The sequence below is a fragment of the Telopea speciosissima genome, chromosome 5 (genome assembly GCF_018873765.1).
Source record: "Telopea speciosissima isolate NSW1024214 ecotype Mountain lineage chromosome 5, Tspe_v1, whole genome shotgun sequence".
In the NCBI taxonomy this organism is placed as follows: domain Eukaryota; kingdom Viridiplantae; phylum Streptophyta; class Magnoliopsida; order Proteales; family Proteaceae; genus Telopea; species Telopea speciosissima.
The window spans coordinates 66,153,798-66,178,370 of NC_057920.1; the positions used below are offsets into that span (position 1 = coordinate 66,153,798).

The 24,573-nt window shown below is 37.1% G+C and overlaps 2 pseudogenes; one reads left to right on the forward strand and one right to left on the reverse strand.

Annotated features, from left to right (window-relative positions):
• The first annotated feature begins 1,908 nt into the window (after nt 1-1,908).
• Nucleotides 1,909-6,027, forward strand: LOC122663311 (annotated as a pseudogene).
• A 35-nt stretch (nt 6,028-6,062) lies between these two features.
• The window catches only part of LOC122661673, a 36,727-nt pseudogene continuing 18,216 nt past the window's right edge, over nt 6,063-24,573 (reverse strand).

Consider the following 24,573-nt stretch of genomic DNA (forward strand, 5'->3'; position numbering starts at 1 on the left):
ATTCGCACAAGTGGACTGTTCGCCTTGAATGAGGCTCTTCTCATCACATATCTCAAGGGTTCCTTGAATATACTCATCCATGTTTGATTCATTAGCCTCAGTAAAGAGATTCTTCAATTCCTTGATCTGGGCAAAGGACAATGGAAATTTTAATGCCAGAGATCTTGGCAAGAAGGATCTATATGACATTGGGTCCCTTAGATCAGGGACAGGCATGAAACTTCCCTGTTTCACCATTGATTCTCGAAAATATGGCAATCCCCCTTGGCTAGCAACTGATAGAGGTATTTCATTTGGATATTCATATTTGAGTTTGTCAACATTCCAGGGGACTATTGGTGGTAGGGTTGTGTCATTTGCTCTGTTCTTCGATAGTGCATTTGTTGAACAAGCAACATTTGCTTGCATACAGAATGAATGCATGTGGGAAGCCAATTCATTTTCCTCCATAAATTTCATAAACACTGCTGCCTGATGGAAGGTTAATGGAGAAGCCTTTGTAGATAACCAATGTGGAGGGTGTGGAAGACCAATATGCTCTTCCCAATACTTTGAAAAGGCATTTTCTGCTTGAGAAGAACCCTGCAATGTCATAGGAAAAAATATCATTCAAAAAAAAAAAAAAAAAAAAAAACCAGGAGCAAGCAGTGACCATGTTCAAATGAATGGACAATGGAAAAAACATCAATTTTCTTACACTAAAGTATGCTATTATCACAAGTCCAAGCAACAGAATGGGATGCCTCATGGTGGAATGAAATAGGGAACAGAATGAGTTTGGTTAGTTGAATGAAGGGGGTTTCAATTTATATAGAGGAAAATTTTCTCTTTCATGACTTGATTTAAAGAAAATTTCTAGCTGCCCTTCAGCCCTCAAATTTGGTTCATTCTCATAAATACGAGTGTGAAACAGTTGGTTTGGTCCAACTTCAGTTGTTTTCTCCCCATTTTTTGTATTTATCGGGCTAAATCAAAACTAATCGATAATGGGTTTGGTTAAAAAAACAAATGAAAACCAATAGCTACTGGCCTGGTCGGTTTTGATTCGTTATTGGTTTCATTTAGCAGTCCCTTATCGGTCTATTATTAATACGGTCTCATTATTTCATATAAAAAAATTTAAATAAAATATTGATTTTTATAAAAAAAAAATTTAGGTTTTCTTCTTCAATTCTATCGTTTTTTGTTGTTGTTTCAGTTGTTTGGTTGATTTATCAATTTTTTTTTTCTTGTTGTTTAAGTCAATTTGATCAGTTTCGATCTTTCAATAGTTTCTGAAAACCAAAACCAATAATAAACCTATATGGAGTTCGGTCAATTGATACGATTGTTTCAATTTGGTCTGAGATATCCACATTGCAAACACAAACCCTTAAAAATTCAAGACTACCAATGAGGGTGCATTCATGCATTTGTCATACATAGGAATATAAGCCAAAAGTGGGTAGGGTTTTTCTTTCATTATCTTAATTATTGACCATGTTATTTAAGCTTGGAACCTCCATTGAATCCATCTTCCTTTTATCTTTTCTTTTTATATTTTATGTAAACATCTCCCTTAATCCGTCAATGTAAGGTATATGTGTAACACTACAAGAAATCCTATTTTTTCCGGCGGTGAGAAATATGGTCCGTAGCCAAATATCATTTTCTACGACGGTTAGTATAGTAGCGTAGCAGAATATTATTTTCCGCGACGGTTTCTAACTATCCATCGTGGAAACTCTAACTGGGCAACGGTGTGTATTTTCCCCCGTGGAATTGTATTTTTGCCGACGGTTAGAAACATGGTCCATAGCCAAATATCGTAGCAAAATATTATTTTCCTCGACGGTTCTAAATTATCTGTCATAGAAACTCAAATTGGGCGACGGTGTATAGTTTTTCGTCGTGAAAAATATATTTATAATGACGGTACTGTAAAGTTCGTCATGGATTACACATGTATAACGATGGTATAAGTCTTACCGTCGCCAAAATAGATATGTTTAACGACAGTACTAAAGATACCGTCGCCCAATTGCCTTAAATTTTTGGCGGGCTCCTGAGTTTCCAGCTTCCCGCTTTCTTCTATCCCATTCCCTCGTGAAACATCTCTCTCTAGCCAACCATCTCTACCCCATTCTCGCACGACGGAGAAGAGATCAGCGGTCAAGCGCTAGCTCCTCGGAGTTCTATTCCTCACCGTCATCACGAAATCGAAGTGGAAGGCCTCCTCTGTTGATTTCTAGCTCTGTTCATTCTTCTTGAGTACCTCCTTTTCCGATGAGTTTTACATTTTCCGATCTCAAACTGCCACCAACAATTTCAGTGTTTCAAAAGCCTCTCTCATCGTGAAACCCTAACCCCCAATCGGACTCACACCTCTTTGATTCCCTAGCCGCAACCCCTTCTCTACTATTGCCTCCCCCATCTCTGCAACCTTCCCACTCCCTTCTCTACTATCTGCCTCCCCCCCTCTGAGCAGTTGCCTACGGTGGCAACAGAGTTCTCTCTGTAAGGTTTGTCTCTTTCTCTCTCTCTCTCTCTCTATTTAAGGTTGAGTGCAATGTTTCCATTTCACAGTTTTGTTGAGCATTTTTTTTTTTTTTTGGGGTTTAAAGCTTTTTATATGTTTAAAGATATAAGTATTTGTACAGCTTAATTTTTTCTGGGTTTAAAGCATTTGTATATCGTTTAAAGCTATAAGCATTTCTGGGTTTAATTCTTACTAGTGTCTAAGAATTGAGTAGATTAGCATTGGTCCATTAGGGGGAATGGCAAAGATGGTTTTGAGCAGAAGGTCTTTAAATGGTTTTATTTGTGATTTTGGTTTAAAAACATTAAGCCATGGATGAGGCACTTCCCAAAGTCCTCTATTTCTAAGTTTTTTGTCCTCTTGCTCCACCCAGTTGTTAAATCAAAGTAGGAGGTATCATTAATCTGTGCAATACTTGATTATGGTAGTAGGCTTAATTGTGAAAATACTTGATCCATAACCTGAAAAATAATAATACTAATAATTAAATGAAAATTTGTTCTTCCTTAGCCCTGAAATTAACTGTAACTTGTTTAGAACCTCTTGAACAACTGTTGCCTCATTATAGAACAGTGCCACTTCAATAATATAATTGGCAGCGGCATCATTGATGCTTGAAGGCTAATTACTTAGTAGTGAATGAGCCAAGGGTTCACTATTTCCTGATCTCTAATAAAGAAACTGAAATCATTGTAGTACAATCTTATATGTTTTACCTGCAGATAGAGATCAAAGTAACAAACATTCAATTAATGGACAATAATATATACATATAGTTTGTATTAATCATATATATCTGATCACCCACCATAGAAGGTGCAATCTCTAATATGATCCTTAATCTTACGATAATACCAAACTGCCCTAGTCCACCTAAAACTCCATAGAAAAGTTCAGAATTTTCCTCTTTTGAACAAGTCACAAAATCTCCTCTCTTCCTTCACTCATAAAAAACTCCAAACAAGTCAAATCTCCAGGTAACCCAAAATTAAAGATTCATTTATTTAATATAATTCTTTTTATTCTAGGTTCAAAAACAACAAAGTACAGAATCACCCACAAGGTAGGACTGCAGGACCAGAATTGGAAACTATTGATATCTGATAAATCAGAACTCAGATGGGGTGGGGAACAAGGTCGAACAGGCCTCTAAGATGGATGAATAACTCCTTTAAGTGTGATTGAGATCCAATGGTTAAATTAGGAAATATAAACAAAGTTCTGAAATTAGTAAGTAGGTTCGGAATTAGTAACTGACTAATTTTCAATAGAACTAACTAGTGGATGTGGTTCAACTTCTGGTCAATGGAAGAATACTAGTGGTGGAGGAACTATCCAAATAATCTCAAAGATCTGTTGGGCAGATTGAGAAATATAAGGAAGGAGAAGTTTCAGCAATAGAACTCCAAGAAAAGGTCAGAACTCACATTATATCAGCAACACAACTCCAGTAGGTTAAGGAACAGTTGTAGGGATTAAGCATCACTACAAGAAATATGATTTTTCGCGACGGTAAGAAATATGTTCCGTAGCCAAATATAATTTTCAACGACGGATACCATAGTATGTTTATTTCATGTATATCTCCCTTTTAGAATGTTTTCTGAAGAACCTCTTAATTGCTTCCTAACAAAAAAGGCTATGTAATTTGTTTGCCTTGTTATACCAACTATGCATGTTGTCTCATTAGACTCCTGTAGTAACTATTATTTCTTTCAGTATTTCAAAATTGATATAAATTAGAAACATTTAGTACTTCATGTATGGTTGGGGTTTTATTGGATCCCGCTTTGCCTCACCACACCCTATATTGAGATGGATTGCGGCAGTGATGAGTTTTTATTTGTAATTTAGTGGTGACAGGGTTGGTTTGGTTCAGTACCTAGGATATGGTGGTACAGGAATGACTAGCCACAAATAAAAAAGAGAAAAGAAAGAGAAGAATAAGAATACTTACAAGAGGGGGAAAAATCTGACTTCCAATTACTTACAGTTACCAATAATTTGTTTCCAATGTTACCTGAAATTTGCATAGTCAACATTACCAGAAAGGACCTGTAACTGAAGTCCATAAGAATAGTGTCAAATAAATTCTGAGAAATGCACCCAAAGCTGTGAACCAATAGCCTGCTATGGTCTAGAACAGTAGGTCTGTCAATAACCCTCCAAAAGAGCAATATTAGCAAGATCTGTTTGCAACTCTCATCACAACGCATATTACGTGTGAGGAATGGGTTGCTAAAATTACAAGTGAATCCGACAGTTAGATTGGGAAAAGTCAAGAGGTTGTGATGACTAAAATTAGAAATATAAGGTTAGAATCAGCAGCAAACAGCAACTTAAGTGAAAAAATAGCAAGCCTTAAAATAGAAATTAAGGAACAAAATAGTATAGTAAATAGAAAGTAGTTGGACAGAATTAGAAACGAAGCCAATAAGGCTTTGTATGGCAATGTTTTTATTCTAAAAAATCGATTCTAGGTGGGGGGCCTGCTGTCGATCCCTTTTGCCATTTCTAAGGATGTGTTTGAGAGAATTAGAGTTGGATGGAAGGTGTATGGCATAGCTCGTAAAGTTGGTGAACTCCAAATTCCAAGTTCTAACTATCAGTTAATCTCATGTGACCTCTTAGACCCAATTCAAACTATAGAGAAGGTCTCTTTGCTTGAAGATGTAACTCATGTGTATTGGATCACTTGGGCAAGCCAATACCCATTGGATTCCCCTGAGTGTTGTGAACAGAACAAAGCTATGATGTCCAATGCTTTGAATGCTATTCTCCCTAAAGCCAAAGCATTAAAACATGTCTCTCTTCAAACTGGAGGTAAGCACTATCTCTCTCTTACTAGCCCTTCTAATAGTAAACCAATTCTTTACTATGAAGATAGCCCAAGAGTTGATGAAGGTCACATCTTCAACTACATTCTTGAGGATTTGTTGATGGAGAAACTAGAAGGGAAGGTGGCTTGGTCAGTTCACAGACCAGGATTGCTTATTGGGATTTCTAATAGAACTTATTATAACTTCATAGGTGGGCTTTGTGTCTATGCTTCAATATGTAAATATCTTAACCTTCCCTTCTTATTTGGAGGTTCAAAAGAGTGTTGGGAAGAAGTTTATATTGATGGTGCAGATGCAAGGCTTGTTGCTGAACAACATATTTGGGCATAAACAAATGAAAATATCTCATCTACTAAAGGTCAAGCATTTAATGTCACGAATGGTCCAAGCTTCACTTAGAAGGAAATCTGGCCTGCATTTGGAATAAAATTTGGAGTGAAATTGATTGAAGAAGAAATGTTTTCACCGGATTTACGGTTTTCGGAATTCATGGCTGATAACGGAAGTATATGGGAAGAGACTGTGAAGAAGGAAGGTCTGAGACAAACCAAGATAGAAGATCTAGCTAATTGGCCTTTCATGGATATCTTATTCAGATGCTCACACAAGATTTTGCTATCACCGGAAAAGGCTAATAAGCTTGGTTTCATGATGATGTCCAAAATATAGTTGCAGTCCTAGTAGATGTGGCCTTTACTATTATTAACCTATTTACTAGATCAATAAGAGATCTATTTTTCTTAATAATAGAGACAGTCTTAATTACCAAATTATTATCCAACATAAATGAGCCATTGTGAAGAGCTTTGGTTTAACCATCAAGCTAGGTCCTCGCTAATAAAAGGGTGATTAATTAAGGTGGTCAACTGCTAATATATCTGAATGAAGTAACATGTAACAGCACAATAGTTCTGCTATGGATTTGGCATAGGATCCATAGTTGTGAAGGCATCGCTTAGGCGTCCAGGCGCCTTGGTCGGGACGCCTTGTTCGCCTAGTTGGTGTCACCTTCAACTTTGGCCCTCTCCACCGCCTTGGGTCGCCTAACCCCCATGACAGCTATGATAGGATCAGGTGGAATTCCTGTTTCATAGCCTTCATCCTTTTTTCTCCGTTGATCAAGTAGATCAGGTTAGTTTTCTGTAACTTTTCTCTACATTGCGCAAGTTAATTCTCCCTTTTATCTTGATTCTACTTGCTTTAATTTCATACTTTTCATTCATCCAAAAAAAAATCATACTTTTCTGCTAATCAGTTTCAGCCTTACTTTACCTTTATTTCTATTCTGTGTACCTTGGTTCTTATCCTCATCTTAGATCTGTTTTAAACCTACAAAAAAGCTATTGATTTCGATCTAAGTCTTTGTTTTTGGTTTTCTTATTTCAAGTTTGATTGCAGACCACTAATAAACCATGCCCAAGAGTTGGATTGGAAAGTCAAGGGATCCAAATTTTTGACTGTCTTCACAATATAAATTAGAAGTCAACAAATTCATAGAGTATGCATTTTCTAGTATTGCAGTAGGAAATCGGATACTATGCCCATGTGTAAATTGCGTAAATCAACTACGCATGACTAGAGATACAGTGTTAGAACATTTGATAGTTGATGGAATCCTATGAAATTATACGAAATGGAGTGACCATGGGGAAGGTTCATCTTCACATACAATTCACCATGTTAACACAGTGGTACATGAGGAAGGTGAAACATATGATGTTACACATACTATGTTAAATGAGATGCGTGGAATAAATACAAATGAAGAAATAGAGGATGGTGTCACCGGTGAGTGTACAGAGGGTGGGAGTACCGTCGGCGATAAATTTGATCGATTGATGGAAGATACAAAGAAGGAGTTGTATCCAGGATGCGTGAAGTTTACCAGACTGTCCTTCATTCTTCGTATATATCACATAAAATGCCTTTGCAAAATGACCGACAAAGCATTCACAATGCTGTTAGAGTTGTTGCAAGAGGCACTTCCCGAGCCGAATACTTTATCAAAAAATATGTACGAAACAAAGAAGATCATCTAGGACTTGGGGCTTAATTACAACAAGATTGATGCGTGCCCAAATGATTGTATGTTGTATTGGAAGGGACAAGAGAAAGCCACGACTTGCTCCAAATGTGGTACTTCAAGATATACATCAGTAGATAAGAAAATCCTGGCTAAGACATTACGCCATTTTCCATTGATCTCAAGGTTGCAAAGGTTATACATGTCATCTAAAACCTCATTTAACATGAGGTGGCACTACGAGGGTCGTACAAATGATCAAAGGTTACGACACCCAGCTGATGGGCAAGCGTGGAAAGAGTTTGAGAAGTTGCATCCTACTTTTAGTGAGGAGCCTCGTAATATCAGACTTGGATTAGCTAGTGATGGATTCAACCCGTTCAAGTCAATGAGTGTAAAGTATAGCATATGGCCTGTTGTTGTGATGCCTTACAATTTACCACCATAGATGTGCATGAAGCCAGAGTATCTCATGCTTACTTTGCTTATTCCTGGACCACGACAACCTGGCAATGATATAGATATATATTTACAGCCATTGATAGAAGAGTTGAAAGAATTATGGAACACTGGGGTTGTAACTTATGATGCATATAAGAAGGAGAAGTTTAAGATAAATGCATGTTTGTTATGGACCATTAATGATTTTCCGGCTTATGCGGTATTATCGGGTTGGAGTACAATAGATATATATTTACAGCCATTGATAGAAGAGTTGAAAGAATTATGGAACACTGGGGTTGTAACTTATGATGCATATAAGAAGGAGAAGTTTAAGATAAATGCATGTTTGTTATGGACCATTAATGATTTCCCGGCTTATGCGGTATTATCGGGTTGGAGTACTAAAGGTGTTTTCGCTTGTCTATGCTGCAACAAGAATACTACTTCTCGTTGGCTTAAATATGGGAGGAAACACTGTTATTTAGGTCATTGTCGATTCCTTCCCCAAGGACATAGATTTCGACGTGATAAAAAGAGCTTTGATGGCTATGAGGAACATGAACTACAACCAAAGCCACTATCGGGTTACGATATTTTGGAGGAGTTGGAAGGTGTTTAGTTTTCTTTATTTGGGAAAGATATTATTGACAAGCATGGGAAGAAGAAGAAGAGGTGAAGGAAGTTAAAATAGCCAAAGCTTCCATTTAATTGGAAGAAGAAGAGTATATTCTTTGAATTGCCATACTGGAGATCTAATCTAATCCATCACAATTTAGACGTGATGCATATTGAGAAGAACGTATGTGATAGTATCATTGGCACATTATTGGATCTTAAAAACAAGACAAAGGATAACGTGAAGGCACGTTTAGATCTGAGAGAGATCGAAATACGATCAGTTCTTCACCCAAAGTTTATTGAAGGGAAGGATAAAATATTCACACCTCCAGCATGCTACACAATGTCTACTGCTGACAAAGATTTGTTTTGTTCCGTTTTAAGGGGTGTAAAAGTTCCAGATGGCCTTTGCCATAATATCTCACGGTGTGTGCAAGAACGTAACATATTAGGAATGAAGAGCCATGATTGTCATATCATGATGCAACAACTTCTTCCGGTAGCATTGCGTGGTGTGTTGCCTAAGAATGTTACCATTATATTAATACAATTATGTGCATTTTTTCGGGATTTGTGTAGTAAAGTTGGGAAAGAGGAGGACTTTAAGAGGCTTGGCGAAAGTGTTGGCATAACACTTAGCAATATGGAAAAGCTTTTTCCACGTTCATTCTTTGATATTATGGTTCACTTGATTATTCATTTAGCCCATGAAGCTAGCTTGGCTGGTCCAGTACAATACCGTTGGATGTATCCAATAGAGTGGTTAGTGTGAAAATTTTGGCTTAAAAAGTGAAGCTACTAGTGTAGGTTTCATATAAGGATCATTAAATAATATCATAAATTTATTTGTGTTTAGGTTCCTTAAACAACTTAAGGACTACGTGCGCAATCTTAGTCGGCCAGAGGGATCAATAGCAGAAGGATACATTGGGGATGAGTGTTTGACTTTCTGCTTTAGATACTTTGAAGGTGTGGAAACAAGGTCGAATAGAGCGATCAGAAATACAGGTTCAACAGAACTAGAACATCCAATCTCTATTTTCTCAAGAACAGATAGGCCTGTAGGGAAGTGTGAGATATTACGACTAGACATTCAAGAAAGGGACCAGGCTCATCGGTACGTGCTAAAAAACTATGATGGATTAAATGAATATCGAAAGTAAGTATTACATATCAATGTTCTATTTACAATATATTTATATTTGATTGAACTTTATATTTTATATGTTTATGAGAAAGTAATAGTTCTTAAGAAAATTATGTACATACTTCTAGGCTCCACAAAGAGAAGTTGCAAAGATTAATGGGTCATAAATCTCGCCCACATCTTATTTCGACAAGACATGCTAAGGAGTTTCCAGCTTGGTTCAATGAGCATGTAAGTGCAACACATTTCAATTGTTTGGGAGCTAGGTTAGAGCCTATATCTTCTTATATGTGGCTTAATATTGTGTCATCAGATCTTGCATCTACGTCAGAATGGGGAGGAGGTGCCTCATCATATCAGATGGCTTGCTCGAGGTCCTAACTTGGATGTGAGAAGTTATAATGAATACATCTATAATGACATCAAGTTTCGTAGTAAGTCACATGAGAAGCATAGAAAAACTCAAAATAGCGGGGTCCTTATTACGGCAATTTCAGAAGATTACTCCAGTTCAAGAGATAGACATCCTATTGAAGGAATTATCACGTATTATGGTTTGTTGAAAAAAGTAGTTGAATTGGAATATGCAGAGGATCTCAAAGTAATATTATTTCATTGTGATTGGGCTGATAACAGAAAGGGAGTAGAGGAAGATGAGTTGGGGTTTGTACTTGTCAATTTTAACCATTTATTGTATAGTAGCCGAGATCAGCTTGCCGAACCATTTGTACTTCCATCACAAGCAGAGCAAGTGTTTTACATTGTAGATTCTCATAGGCCTGAATGGAAAGTTACCATGAGGCCTAAAAGTAGGGGTATTTTTGATATGGGACAGCAGGATCCGGATCGTGATGATTTAGATCAGACATATACACAGAGTACATTACAATATAGACAATATGTAGAACATTCAGAGGATGATGGTGATGCCAGTCTTAGTTGGGTAAGATCTGATGTGGAAGGTATTATAATTGACACCCCCATCGGATTGATCAATTCAATGGAAAGTTCAGATGATGATATATCAAATTGATTGAACATTAAAATCAAGTAAGTCGCATATTCTTTGAGAAATAAATGGAAATGTACTGGCTTAAATGCAATGCGTTCTTAATTCCTTCACTAACACTCAAAGTCCAATATCCAATAAATTTTATATCGATTTTTAGTCTTTTAGTGACATAGATTAAGCTTTTTCTCTTTTTGATTTGATAAACACAACCATAAGTTCCTCTTTCTCCAACTTGGATAAGTCTTTCTTTCTATTTTTTCTATTACTTGTTTATTTTTATGGAATACAAGGAATCAAATCATCCAAACAAAATGAATACAGGTTGAATTAGAAACCATGCTCAGTTGAGAACAAACTGGTCTGAGAATGTGTAGATACATCACCATAACACTCAGCCACAACATTTTATGTTTCAGGCTCCAGCAAATGCAACCACACAATTTTACAGTAGAGAGACATCAAATTAGAGAGATATTTAAAGGTCTTATTTCTCTATATGAGGGAAAGATAGATTGAGCAATTGGATCATCATCTCCCAATTCTATATCGATTTTTTGTCTTATAGTGACATAGAAAGACTTCAGATTTTTTTACTTGATAGTGGGTCATATCCATTGCTTACATTAATGTATACTTCACACCAAAAGTCATGTAATTATGGATTAGTTACTTTCATCAGTTTACACTATTTATATTGTCATATAGAAAATTTATCTGATATATGATTTGAGTTTATTGATTTTGCAGGAGTGAAACAGGGAAGAATCAAGTCAGGATGATTCAACCCAGCCTCCTGGGTCGGAGGATTGGACCCAGGAGGATAGTGGCGCTACTACTCCGGGTTAGTCAATTGTAATGTTACTCTTTAAATTTGATGTCAAGTATTATTGTTACAGATGATTAATTTCTTCTTATGTTGGGCCATTTACAGTTCGTAGGGGAAGAGGCAAGAGGGGCAAAACAATGGCAAAAGACATTGTAAACATGCCTAGTGGGGAAAAAATTTGTATTGGTGTAAACAAGTATGGCCAAGCAAACTCTACAAGGACAGCCAAAATAGCTACTTGGATTGGGTTGTTAGCAAAAAACATCGACTTGTTACCATTAACGTACCCTGATTGGCGGAAAGTGCCGCAAGTGTACAAAGATGATGCATGCGCCAAAGTCATGGTATTATTAATATCAGATCCATAATTTGTATGGCTTACATAATAATAATATGATAACTAATATCTTCTTTTTTTTTCTTTTAGGAGAAATTTGACATACCAGAATCTAGCCGGAGTTGGATCCTAGAGAAACTTTGTGCTCGATGGAGGGATTACAAATCTCTACTGAAATCTGAACATTTTAATAAGTATGAGACGGATTCAGAACGTATGGCAAACATTGATCTGAAATGTATGTCTAAAGAACAATGGGAAGCTATGTTCAAGATATGGGGGGACAATAACCATTTGGTAAAGATACTTTTCTATAGAACTGAATGTAGTTTAAATACATTTTACTACATTTACTATCTTTGCAGTTTTAATTGAAGGCAATATTCTTGGTAGGAACTTTCACAACGAAATAAAGATATTAAGGCCAAACAAATAATGCGCCATACGACAGGAAGTACTTCCTTTGCAGTATTACGTGAAAGGAAGGTAAGTGATTTGTTTTACATTAATATTTCTTTTATTGAAGTTGGCTATCTCTTAGTCCCAACATTTTTTGATATTTTTTTCTATTCTTTTTTTCTTTTTAAGAAAAATGAGCACCCAGAACGTTTATGTCCTTCTCGTATTGAGATATTTGATTTGACACATAGATCGACGAAGACTGGAAATTTCATAGACCTTGAATCAGAAAGGATAATGGTTTGCATTCCAACTTAGCTATTTCAGTTGGCCTCTTCTATATTCCCTAAATTAAAGTGTTCTTGTTCATTATAACTTGCAAAATAGCATAAACATAGAGATTAGTAAGAGAAGTGAAGAAGATCAACAAAACCCTGAAGTCCGGGAAGAAATCTTCAAAGGTGCTGCTGGACAGGATTCTCATGTGAGAGTCCGCTTGATGGGTGCTGGAGTAACCCCAACAAAAATGTGGGGCAAAGAGGCAATGCGCACCCAACATAATGCATCTCAGATTGCAGACCTAAGAAAGCAAAATAATCAGTTGAAAGAGATTGTCTCTCAACAGGGAGAGGAAATATCTCAGTGGAAAGAGAGAGCAGCTGAACAGGATGCAAGGTTGTCTAAGCAGGAACAAATGCTGGCTGAATTTGGGGCACATATGAAATCATTTCAGGATTTTATGTCTTTGTCACAAGCTTCCAAATGAGAGGTACATGGATCTCCAAACCAGAGTTCAATATTCCAAGTCCTTTAAACTCTCCCTTGTTCCTTACATATTGAGAATTTTTTTTTTAATTCATGGATCATTCCCTATGGCTAACTCACCCACCTCTTGCTGCCCGTACACACACTCACACACTCACACTCTCCCACCCCTTTCTTTCTTATGTTGTATTAATCCACCCTACTGTTCTGTTCCATATGGAATTATTCATTTGGAATGTTTCATGAGTAGGCTCATGAGGTGCAGGTGGGTTGCACCACTTGAGTAGGCTGTTGGGACTATATGTAGTCTTATAGCGAGTTAGGAAGAGATAAAGAGTAACCTCCTTAATTTATTGGATATGACACGTTTTAAAGCTGTGAGACTCATTGGAGCAAAACAGAAAATATCATGCCAAGAGAGGGATTGGATCATCATACAGAAACTTTAATTTAGATCATACATTAGCACTAGGAATTTGTGAATCTCATTCCCAAAACCCAACAAAAAAAATATATTAATGTGGGATTTGTACGAAATGGATGAACAGATAAATGCATTTGTAGATGAAAATAAATAATTAACTAGGTCCCCACCTAAACACTATAATATGTCTTCCAAACTATAGGTACTCTTTATTTATAGAATTTTTTAAAATAAATTTTTTGACCCACACAAAGATGGTGGTCGGACTCTCCTTAACTGTTGTATTTCTTTTTGATTTGGAGTCCCACAATGGAAAATATCCAACAACAAAACCATGTCCATCCAATTATCCTTCCTACACTTTCCTTCTTATTAAACGCTGCATCCTCCATCATCAAATACATTCATATATATATACCTGTATTCCACTACCAAACCTAAGTAGTAGTCACTAGTGAGAGTATCTCATTATCTTTCATTCTCTGGTTTGTATGTGTGGGTGTCGGTGGTTGGTTTTTGAAGTTCTCTGTTTGGGTGAAAATGGGCAGGAAATGCTCACATTGTGGGAACATGGGACATAATTAATTCAAGGAGTTGCACCATTTACACAAGAAGTGCTGTTGGAGGTTTGAGGCTTTTTGGTGTTCAACTTGAGATTCCTTCTTCTTCACTTGCCATGAAGAAGAGTTTTAGCACAGATTGCTTGTCATCCACTTCATCAGCTTTGTCATCCTCACCTGCTTCCTCATCATCTTCTTGGCTAATAAGCTGAAAGAGTTATCAATCTTCTTGGCCAGATTGATTGATAGTGTGAGCGACCTAACATTGTTGGACATCTGTTGAACCCAGCAGATATGGTTTCACAAGACTCATCAGTGGATCCACCAACTGTTCACCCTTTCACCATCTCATATGGTTTCACATGACCTCCAGCCCTGTTGCAACAGGGCAGCAGCTCCCACTCTCCATCTCTTCTGCAATGCTTCTTATATTTTGTCTCCTTCAACTACTTCTTCCCATTCTACTCTTCTTCTTTCATTTTATTCTTTAAAACATCATTCTAAAGAAGGGAAAGTGCAGACTCAAATGGTAAATAAACTTCTGGTTTACCTGAAAATAAACAATTAGATCAGTAAGTAAATGAATCAATAAGTGGACCCTCATTGAGAAGGTTAAATTAGAAGATATTTGGAAAAAAAATTAAAAATCAAAACAATGATTACTTCTGTATTTGTTTCCAAGACTCAATCATGAATATTAGAAACACAAATCCAAGCAAAAATTCAATGATTTCTCTTGATATTTGGTTAAACATTTCATGAAAAGTTGACTGTAAGAACATCATACATGAATTATGGGTCATGGGAATCATGGCGTCTATAAAACAGAAACTAGGAATTTGCTAAAACAGTTCTATTCAAAATTATGCACTAAGATCAAGAGAACAGCTTTAGAAAACTCCAACAACTTGGAATAAGAGATATACAAGTAATATAGGCAGCAAGAATTAGAAAATATGGACATTACAGAACCTCTTGTGTGTCAATCTTGTTATGTTTTTTGATGGTGAGGTGGACCTTCTTAGATCCCACATTTCTGAGTGGTCAGTTTTCATCTTGGTTTGCATTCGTTTATCAACCATGAGACGGTCACTGGGTTGCTCAATTGAATTCCCAGATCCACATATCTGCTCTATTCCTTTTACCTCCGCCTTGGGACCCAGACTTCAAATTCAAATTTAAAGCGCCTTCTAACCTTGTTTGCTCTTGGTTGTTTTGCTTCCTCCTTGATTTAAGGCCATTGGCTGCACCCTTGGAATGGAGCACAATGGTGAAGGTCAGAGCTTTAAAATAGAATGGCAGACAAAGATGTCCATGAGGTATTCAGAATTGATTAAAAAGGAAAAGTAGGAACTTCCTGACTATTCTAGGGCTCTTAACTACTCTCTTTCTTAAAGGAAAAAAACTTTTAAAAACTGAAACTCCTAAAATTAGTAGACTTTTTTAGATCAACGTAAGACTCATCTAGAGTAAGACTGCGTACATGGGAAAAGGGGGTGATCGAGGGGTGGACGTTGGTTACCAATTGCTCACTAGGTTGGGGGCCTGCTGTCGATCCCTTTTGGCATTTCTAAAGATGCGTTTGAGAGAATTAGATAGCATTTGGCACCAGCTTTGGCAGGAAATTTAATGGGATGTATATAACTGCTCTCTATCAAAATTTATTGCTTTCTACTTGTTTTTATGGTTTTGTCATCCTCCCCAACTCTTTTTTAGCTAAAAGAGGAAGGATTTTATTTGGTTCATGGAGAGAGAGAGAAGGTTCCATGTTGTGGCCTTGTGGGTGTTATGAGAACAGATAGAAATTTCCATAGTCGGCCATTAATGAGAAGTGGGTCCAGACACTCACCTAACCTGAAGACAATCCTCCTATTCTTTTCCCTTTTCTCCATCCCTTTTTCTTCTCCTTCCTTTTCTCAGTAACCCTCTTTCCATTGCATCACCTTTTATCTCCCCCCCCCTTCCTTTTCTGAGTAACCCTCTTGCCATTTCCCTTTTCTTCATCACCTTATACTTGATCCATAATGTACTACTACACAATTATAGAAGTTCAGAGGAAAAAGACTAGAACAGTTGAGAAATAAAGATTACAACCATTCAGAACCCTTTTTTACTAAAAGTCCAAAGCAAATAAGCTTTTTTTTGCCTGTGATGTTGGCCCTAGAACCTTCCTTTTTTTTTAATTTCTTGTCTTTGACTTCTTCTTCTTCTGCTTGGTTTATCTTCTAACATGGATCTCTTATTTTGAGCTTGAGCTTGAATTTCTGTCTTAATTTGATGAGAGAATTGCCAAAATGGCATCCTTTAGTTGAGAAACCTCAGGAGCTTTTCCATCTTGAGCCAGCCAAAATTCATCCATAGCCAAAACCTGAGCCAAACATAATTCTTATTATATTCATGTATACTCTTTAAGGTTAGAGAGAATTTTTTGATTGAATAATTGAGTTAAGTAATCACCTTCACTTGCAATTGAAGAAAATTGACATAACTAATGGCCTTCTCTAGCATGGTAACCAAATCAACCTAAAGTAATAAAATCAAAGAAAGGGGAGACTATTCTCATCACCTCCAAAAACCCAATACAGAATTAAAAAGAAAAAAAGAAAAGCTGGGTAAAGAACTAGATAGGAATCAAACCTTTGCTCCATTGGGTACTAGATCCTGCAATATCTTCAACCTCTCACTGGTTCTTAATTTCTCTTCGATTCTGAAACAGAATTGACCTTTTAGCATTTCTAGCTATATAATCATTGTAATGAAGCTTCATATTGATTGAGTGGTGTAGCCTAGGTGGAATATGTCCCACTTAGGACCAGATTGGGTGTTGGGCATAATGGTGTCTGTTAAGTTTCGAAGGAGTATCGAGTAATTTGGCTTGAGTTAAAACTGATATTGGCTAGCTTCTAGAAGTTCTTTCTCTTTTACTTTTTTGGTTGGTTAATGAGTTTTCATAAGTTGTTGAGCAAAGTCAAGGTTTTTTTTTTTATTGCTTTGATTTTCTATATTGAAGATACGCCGAATTATTTTCCGTAAGTTTCAGATGCGTTAGCTTTATTTTACTGTCTTTTCCAGTATTCTTCTTGTGCTCGATCTGTTCATATGTTTCCTCTAATGGCTTTTCCTCTAAAAGGAAGCTGACAGATGTCTTTTCCAGTATTCTTCTTGTGCTTGATCTGTTCATATGTTTCCTCTAATGGCTCTTCCTTTAAAAGGAAGCTGACAGATTTCCCCCCCCCCAGGAAACCCTTCATATTCTGTGTGTTTATGGTTCTTTATTTAATGTTTCTGCCCTTGTAAAAAATTCTTATGTATTGATGATTGTTGCTTCTTTTTTTTTTTTTTTTGGAATTTTTTGGTAGAAGAGACCCATTCAAATCAAAAGCAAAACAAAAAAACTGCAGTCCTTGAACAACTCCCATAAGCCAGATAAGTTTGATAGCAAAGGTATCAAACTAACAATGTCAGAAGATAAGTTTGATAGCAAAGGTATCAAACTAACAATGTCAGAAGATAAGTTTGATAGCAAAGGTATTAATCTCCTCTGGATGGTATGAAAGGCAAGAAATGCTCTACCATGCATTCTAAACAAAAACAAACATTAAACAAGAAAGAACTGAGATCATAGGGAGCAGAAAAAAAGTTGGTTAAAGTTAGAATGTAGAGCTGGTCACTGTTTTGGTACAAAGGAGCTATAACAGAAATAATTGAGACAATCATGGCCTTATGTTGGGACCTTCTACTACTTTCTCCCATCCACACCCAACTTCTTGATGTATTCATCCTTTGCATTTGTTTCCAAACCCTCTCCCCTTGTTTTCTTGCTGTGTCATCATTTGGTTAGTTGTTTTGCCCTCTGGCTTTGATGTATTTTGTTTAGGCTCCCCCAACACCCCCCCCAAGGATTGCCATTTTGGCATTTGTATTGTTATCTTCTCTTTTTCCTTAATATGTTTTCCATTCACCCAAAACAAAAGTTGGCAAAGGAATAGGCCGATTATACACCTTTAGCAAGGGGTGGCACCATTCTGTCCAACCCATCCAAACTGTTTAACTCTATAGTACAAGGTGAAAGTGAAACAAATGATGTTACACACACCATATTAGATGAGCCGCGGGGAAGAAATACAAATGAAGAAGTTGAAGATTATGATATAAATGATCGTACCGACGGGGCAAGTATAGAGGCAGATAAATTTGAGCGATTGATTGAAGACGCAGGAAAGGAGTTGTATCTAGGGTGTGTGAAATTTACTAGATTGTCCTTCATTCTTCATCTTTATCATATAAAGTGCCTCTGTAAAATGATCGACAAAGCATTATCAATGCTTTTAGACTTGTTACAAGAGGCACTTCCTGAGCCAAATACTTTGCCAAAGAATATATACGAAACAAAAAAATTTGTCAAGGATTTGGGGCTTAATTATAACAAGATTGATGTTTGCCGAACATCATTTCTTACTAAATGTCCTTGTTTTGGTTACTAAATGTCTCCTGTTTCGTTCGCAAACTAGACTTGGTTGTAGATACTGGACTTGACCTGCTCTATCGATCTAAGTTGATTAGACCTGTTTTTCTATGTTAAGTCCTAATTAGTGTCCTGATAGGCTACTTGCTATAGCTGGTGGCAGTTCGCTTTCTCATTTTTTAAACTAGTTTTAGGAAATCCTAATCAGTATTTGATTGAGGCCAAGGTCCTTTTCTTAGTCTACAAATAAATTGCAAGGCTACTAAGTCAACCCCACATTTTATGGAATAGAATCCCAGTCCTCCCCCCCACTTCTTTTCTGTGAGTGCTGCGAGGGTTCGCAGTGTGGCTTGGGCAGATTCTCAGCATAGTTATTAAGGTGTCGCCATGGTGTCGAGGCTCCTTGGTTGCCTTGGACGCCATGGCGGATGCCTTGCCGTCGTGGCAGTGTCACCTTAAATTTTGCCCCTCTAAAACACCATGGTCGCTTTCCCGCCTTGCTAACTATGGTTCTCAGATTCCTTGTGGATTCCAGGCATCTGAACTTGCAAATGGATTCCTGTTCCTCTCTCAGATAGAATCCCAGTACCCCCACCCCCTCTCATTTCTGTGAGTGCTATGAGGGTTTGTAGTACAGCTCGGGTAGATTCTCAGGTTCCTTGTGGATTCTTGTTCTTCTCTCCCCTTCTACAATCTTCTATTTTCTATTTATTTTCCAACATGTCAGGTTAGTCTTCTGCCTATTTCCTACCCTGCAGCACCTCTGTTTTCATTCTTATCCAGTTAACTTCTATAAATCATATCTTCTTATTTATTCATATGTTTACTTAGAAATTTCATATCTGAGATTTATTCGAAGTGCTCTCTTGTTTAGTCAATTCCATATTCTTCCCTGTTGTTTGGAGATCAGATTTGCCATTACACTCTTTCTTACTACACTAGACTTATTTATTCTAGATGCAGTATCGAAGAAGAAGAGAAGGATGAGCTGATCTGGTCTTACTATGGAGTTTCTTTGTCTTTAAGAATCTAATACAGTCCTGGTCTTGGCGTAGTAATTAGGAGTCACTTTTGATTTGTTTATTCAGTACTATAAGCAGGAATTAGGTCAGTATTATTCCAGCTTGAATTTCGAGAGTTATTTTAATGTTCTAGATGGAATAGGAGTCTCCATCAGCCAGTCGATAGCTTAGTTTTTGTTTTCAGTTATGGACTTTAAGTTTTGGGTTTGATTTTTGTTAGTCCATATTGGAGTCTGAAACTGTCCACTTAATTCTATAAATAGATTTAAAGGCATAAACCCCCCCACCCCCCAATAAGTTTATGAATTATATTTCAGTTTTCTACTACACATTGTCAAATCAATACTTGCTCTGAGTAGATTCTTAGGTTCAACTTGGTAGATGCCAAAGGGGATTCCAGGTGAATTCCTGACCTGTTATATCTCGTCAATTTTTCAACTTAATTTATCCCAACAAAAGACCAGTTTATTCTAGCATCTAAACAACTGTGGCCCCCCTATTCTATCAAGTTTTCCTACTAGTTTGTTGTGCTAATTTCCGAATACTTCTTATTGTTGTCTCGATTTGGTATTCAACTTCTGAATAAAGTTTTTGGATACCGATATCTTATCGAGTTTGAACTGTTGGAATACTAGTGCGGGATCTACACCCTATTTTCCTAGTAGTCGCTTTGAGTTGGAGGCATTGTATGGTATTAAGACTTGATTCATCTGAATGGAAAACCCCAGCCCGACTCAATTTTATAATTAGATGACATGGGGCACAGTTGCTTAGAGAATGACTGCTACTTATATGTCAGTACCTTCCAACTTCTTGGGAGTTCATTCCAATCCGTAGTGCAGACCTAGTTTCTTCAATTGGTTTGGCATGAAGGGTAGTTTTTGAATTAATCACTATGTTTTTAGGAAGAAGCTTATATAGCACGTGGGTTTGACATCTCAGAGTCTAATCCAACAGTAGAATACGCATGGCCAACTCATCATTTCTTAAAGTTTTTTTCTTCAAAATCTTAGGGAAAAAATAGAATTGATTGTTTCTCTTTTTACAAGAGAAAATGTCTACACAAGCATCTTTAATAGAATGTGGAGGTGGAATTGTGCTGAAAATGCATGATCTCTCTCTCTCTCTCCTCTTTGCGTGTGGTGCTGTGGGTATAGTGTTTCCTTGGCCTTACCTATTCTGCAAATCTTAGTTTGTTTGGTTACACTTGATCTCGAAGTACTGAATATTTTAACTGTAATGAGGAATTTCTGGCTACATGTAGCTCTGTATTTTGATTTTGATCTCAGGTTGCAATTATGTGTCCTTCTGATCTTTAGTTTGATTTTCTTCTTTTGATTAGGTGCAGCAGTTGATGCACCTGATTTTCTTCTATAGGTGTATTTAGGATATCAAACTTCTTTCAAAATCCCATTGTCTTATTCCCTAAAGTTCATTAAGTTGGGGTAAAAGAGAGTTTTCAAAGTTATAATTAAAGTGCATTAGTATATATGGTGGAATTTCTACAGGAGCATTGGGTAATGGCTCTTTCCAGTTTATACTTTATAGCCCACCATTTCCTCTTTTTCGAATGTACGCACATCAGTGCATTAGTGTGGTGGAATTTCTGACAACCAAAGGTATATATATATTAATGTAAATGGGGCAGAAGATGCAAAACAGATTTCTTCTGGGGACTCATCCGGAGCAGGGTGATCCTAGACAAACAATCAATGGAAGAGGTAAGTAATGTTCTTATTAGAAGTTTGAAGTGTGGTTCAAATCAATCAAGCATGTTATTTGCATGCACCTTACTAAAGATACTTGAAGCATCTATATCTAACTAACTGTCTATCTATCTATAAATGTTTGTCAGTCCATCAAGGCATCTATTTACTTTAGTTTGTTGGTTTGTGCCCCTCCAGAGCAAGACAGAACTGAAACTCAAGCTCCTGAGGGATCTTCAAAAGTTTCAATATTGGTTCAAATAATCACAATGGCATGGATGGTGGAATGCAGTCAGTTTCATCTATTGATGATGGAGAATTTCATCAGCAAACAGGTTTACCTTCTAAGGAGGCCTTGCCCAGAACAAGGGACAACCAAATTCAAAGACAGGCATCAAGTGGAAGAGGTCAGTACTAACTGGTTTTATTCAGGAAGTAATTTTTATGCAACAAAAAATATATGGAAATTGTATTTCACAAAATTTGAACATGGAAATGGAAAATTATCTGATTGATAAGCTGCATAAGTTTCCAACTTTTTCTTCAAGAAATCTCTCATGTTGTGATATCCTAGAAAATAAACATACTATATAGATCAGTTTTATTATATCCCCTCTTCTTCTTCTTACCTACAGTTATAAGTACAGCTCTTGTTAATCTAGGTTTTGCTCTTGTTTTCTGTCATTATTAAAGGTTTATAATTGTGATAATTGGGAAGAAAATGGGTTAAATTTGTTTCAGTTTGATTGTTGTTCGTACACCTGGCGGTACCCCTATTTTGGGTGAATTCTTGCTGCAAATAGGAGACCTCTCCTAGAGGCATCTAACCCTTAGATTAAACTGAGGTTTAGATGTTTGTTCCCCTTCTAATATTCGATGGTTTCCTTTCCCTCCCCCCCCTTCTCCTTAAATTTCTCTTGAGGATAGCCTCTATTTGAAGCACTTGCTTGGGTGTGAAGATAAATGTATCAAAACCCTTTTCTCCTTTGATGGTTGAAGTTGCATATTATTATAGTTTTTATTTGCTATTCCTTCTTTTCCTTCTTAGTGTTAAGATGATGATTCTTTTTTTGTCCTTCAAAGGATTTTAACTTATGTGTAATTTGGTCATTTATGTTTCCTTCAGGTGCAATGATGTTAGAAGCTAGAAATTCGAAAAGATGAAAATTGGAAGGAGGACGTACTAGATTATGATGTTCCTGATCTACAATGTCGAGAGCAATGGTGATGAAGTATTTTTATTGCAAGGAGTGCTAGAACTTTTTCTCTGTGTAATTTTTTTTTTGATGTTTTGGTTAACAACTTTGGTGGAGAGTGGAATGAAAGTGAATTTTAAAGGCATCCATTTTAGTTAATTTTATGTGCTAATAGAATGTAATGCATTATTAATGCAATGTTTAATAGTTTTTGTTTTTATGGAGTGAATATTATATATGGATGTAAACTACAGGTGAATATTATAATGGAATGTAATGCATATTAATGCAAATTTTTTTTTTTAAAAAAAAAAGGCTTTTTGGCGACGGTAAATATATTACCGTCGCTAAATATGTATTTTCACCGACGGTTAAATGAAAACCGTCGCCAAAAATATATTTAAATATTGACAAAACCCATAAACGTCGCCAGAAATGGTATTTTTAGCGACGTAAAAATTAACCGTCGCCATAAATACATTTTTAGCGACGGAAGTAATAAACGTCACCAAAGATGATTTTGCTAGACGGCACCAGTTTTACCGTCGCGATTTTCTGCGACGTTGCTTTAGCCGACGGACTGGCGACGGTTAGATTTTACCGTCGGCGTTATTTTGGGCGACGAAAAATGATGTTTTGCGACAGTTTATTACCGTCGCGGAAAATCATTTTTCTTGTAGTGTAAATGTGTAATCATCTAACTCTGGCTTTTCAAAAAAAAAAAAAAAAATTTTCCTAATTTGGTTTGAATTTCAACCTGATACCACACAACTAGATGTCAAGGGAATACTTCAAAAATTGTTCGAAAAAACTCACTCTGTGCTTGATGAACAAAATCCTATAACCCTTTATGATGAATATGACATGCGCCAAATTTGATATGTGCCTCATTTTTATCAAGGGATGTTTGGAAGCGATTCCAAACATTCTTCCAAAACTCTTAGATGTCAAACAATGGTCCCTCATTAATCTCAAGAGTCCCAACCAAGTGAACTCGAGAAGTTGGCATAGCTTCTCGGTGTACTGGTGGACTACAACTTTGATTGCTACCCACGAGCGCTGGATGAGAAACTTCATTTGGACAGGTGTTGCTGAATCCTCAAAGGCTATTTCTATAGGGTGGGACAAAGTCTGCTGGCCTAAGGAGGAAGGGGGTTTGGGGATCAGGAGACTTAAGGGATGTGAATAAAGCAATGTTGTGTAAGTTCACTTGGAAGATTAGGAATGAAAATTCGGTATCTTCAAATTTTTTAAGACACAGGTTAGTCAATAAATGGGGGAATGTGCAGCCTGGGTATAGAGCATCTTCCATTTGGTCAGGTATTAGGAAATTGTTGAGCTTTGTGGTGGAGAAGGAACGCTGGATCCTGAGGAATGGGGTTCGAATAAATTTTTGGAAGGATAAATGGTGGGGTCTTGTCTCTATTCAAGAAAAAAGTCGGCTGAATGAGGAGTTCTTCAAGAATGATGGAACCAAGGTGAGTGATTTCATCAAGGAGGGAGAATGGAGGCTGCTGCTTGTTTCTTCGGGTGCTTTGTTAGAAGCTTTCCAGGAAATAAAAAAGCTGCCAATTCCTTGTTACTCAGTGGAGGATTCAGTGTGTTGGAGCTTGTCGAAGTCAGGGGAATTCTCGGTGGCGGCAACTTGAGAGGGTATTAGAAGAAGTTTTCTTACTGTTCCTTGGGCGAGCCTGGTGTGGCATCGGAATATCCATCCGCGACATTCTACTCTTGGGTGGAGGCTGGTTCATAGAAAGATCCCCAAGGACGAGGGAGTACAAAAAAGGGGTATCTGTTTGGCAGGGAGATGTTCTCTGTGTAATAAAGATGGTGAGTCAATCCCTCATTTGTTTCTCACTTGCGAGTTTAGCACTGTAGTTTGGAATTCTTTTTCAGCTTGGTTTGGTTTCGTGTGGGGAAATGCTTCCACCATTCAAGGGTTCTTTGAGTGGTGGAAAAGTAAGCTTGGCAGCATGAATGTGAAGGAGCCGTGGGCTGCAGCTGCTTCAATTATTAGTGCTATTTTGTGGGAAGAAAGAATTAGAAAGCGCCATGACGGTATCTTCAGGAATGTTTGGCAGGTCCTGGAATGTGTGAAAGGGGAGATTAGGGACTGCAATTTTGTGATTAAAGGGGGTGGAAAATTTTCAGGACTTGAGCTGTGTTAGGAACCTAGGATTGGCTATTTCTAATGCCTCTACTCGCGATATTCTGGAGGTGTTTTGGTGCAGGCCTGATTGGCAGTGGATCAAGCTTAACATTGATGGCAGC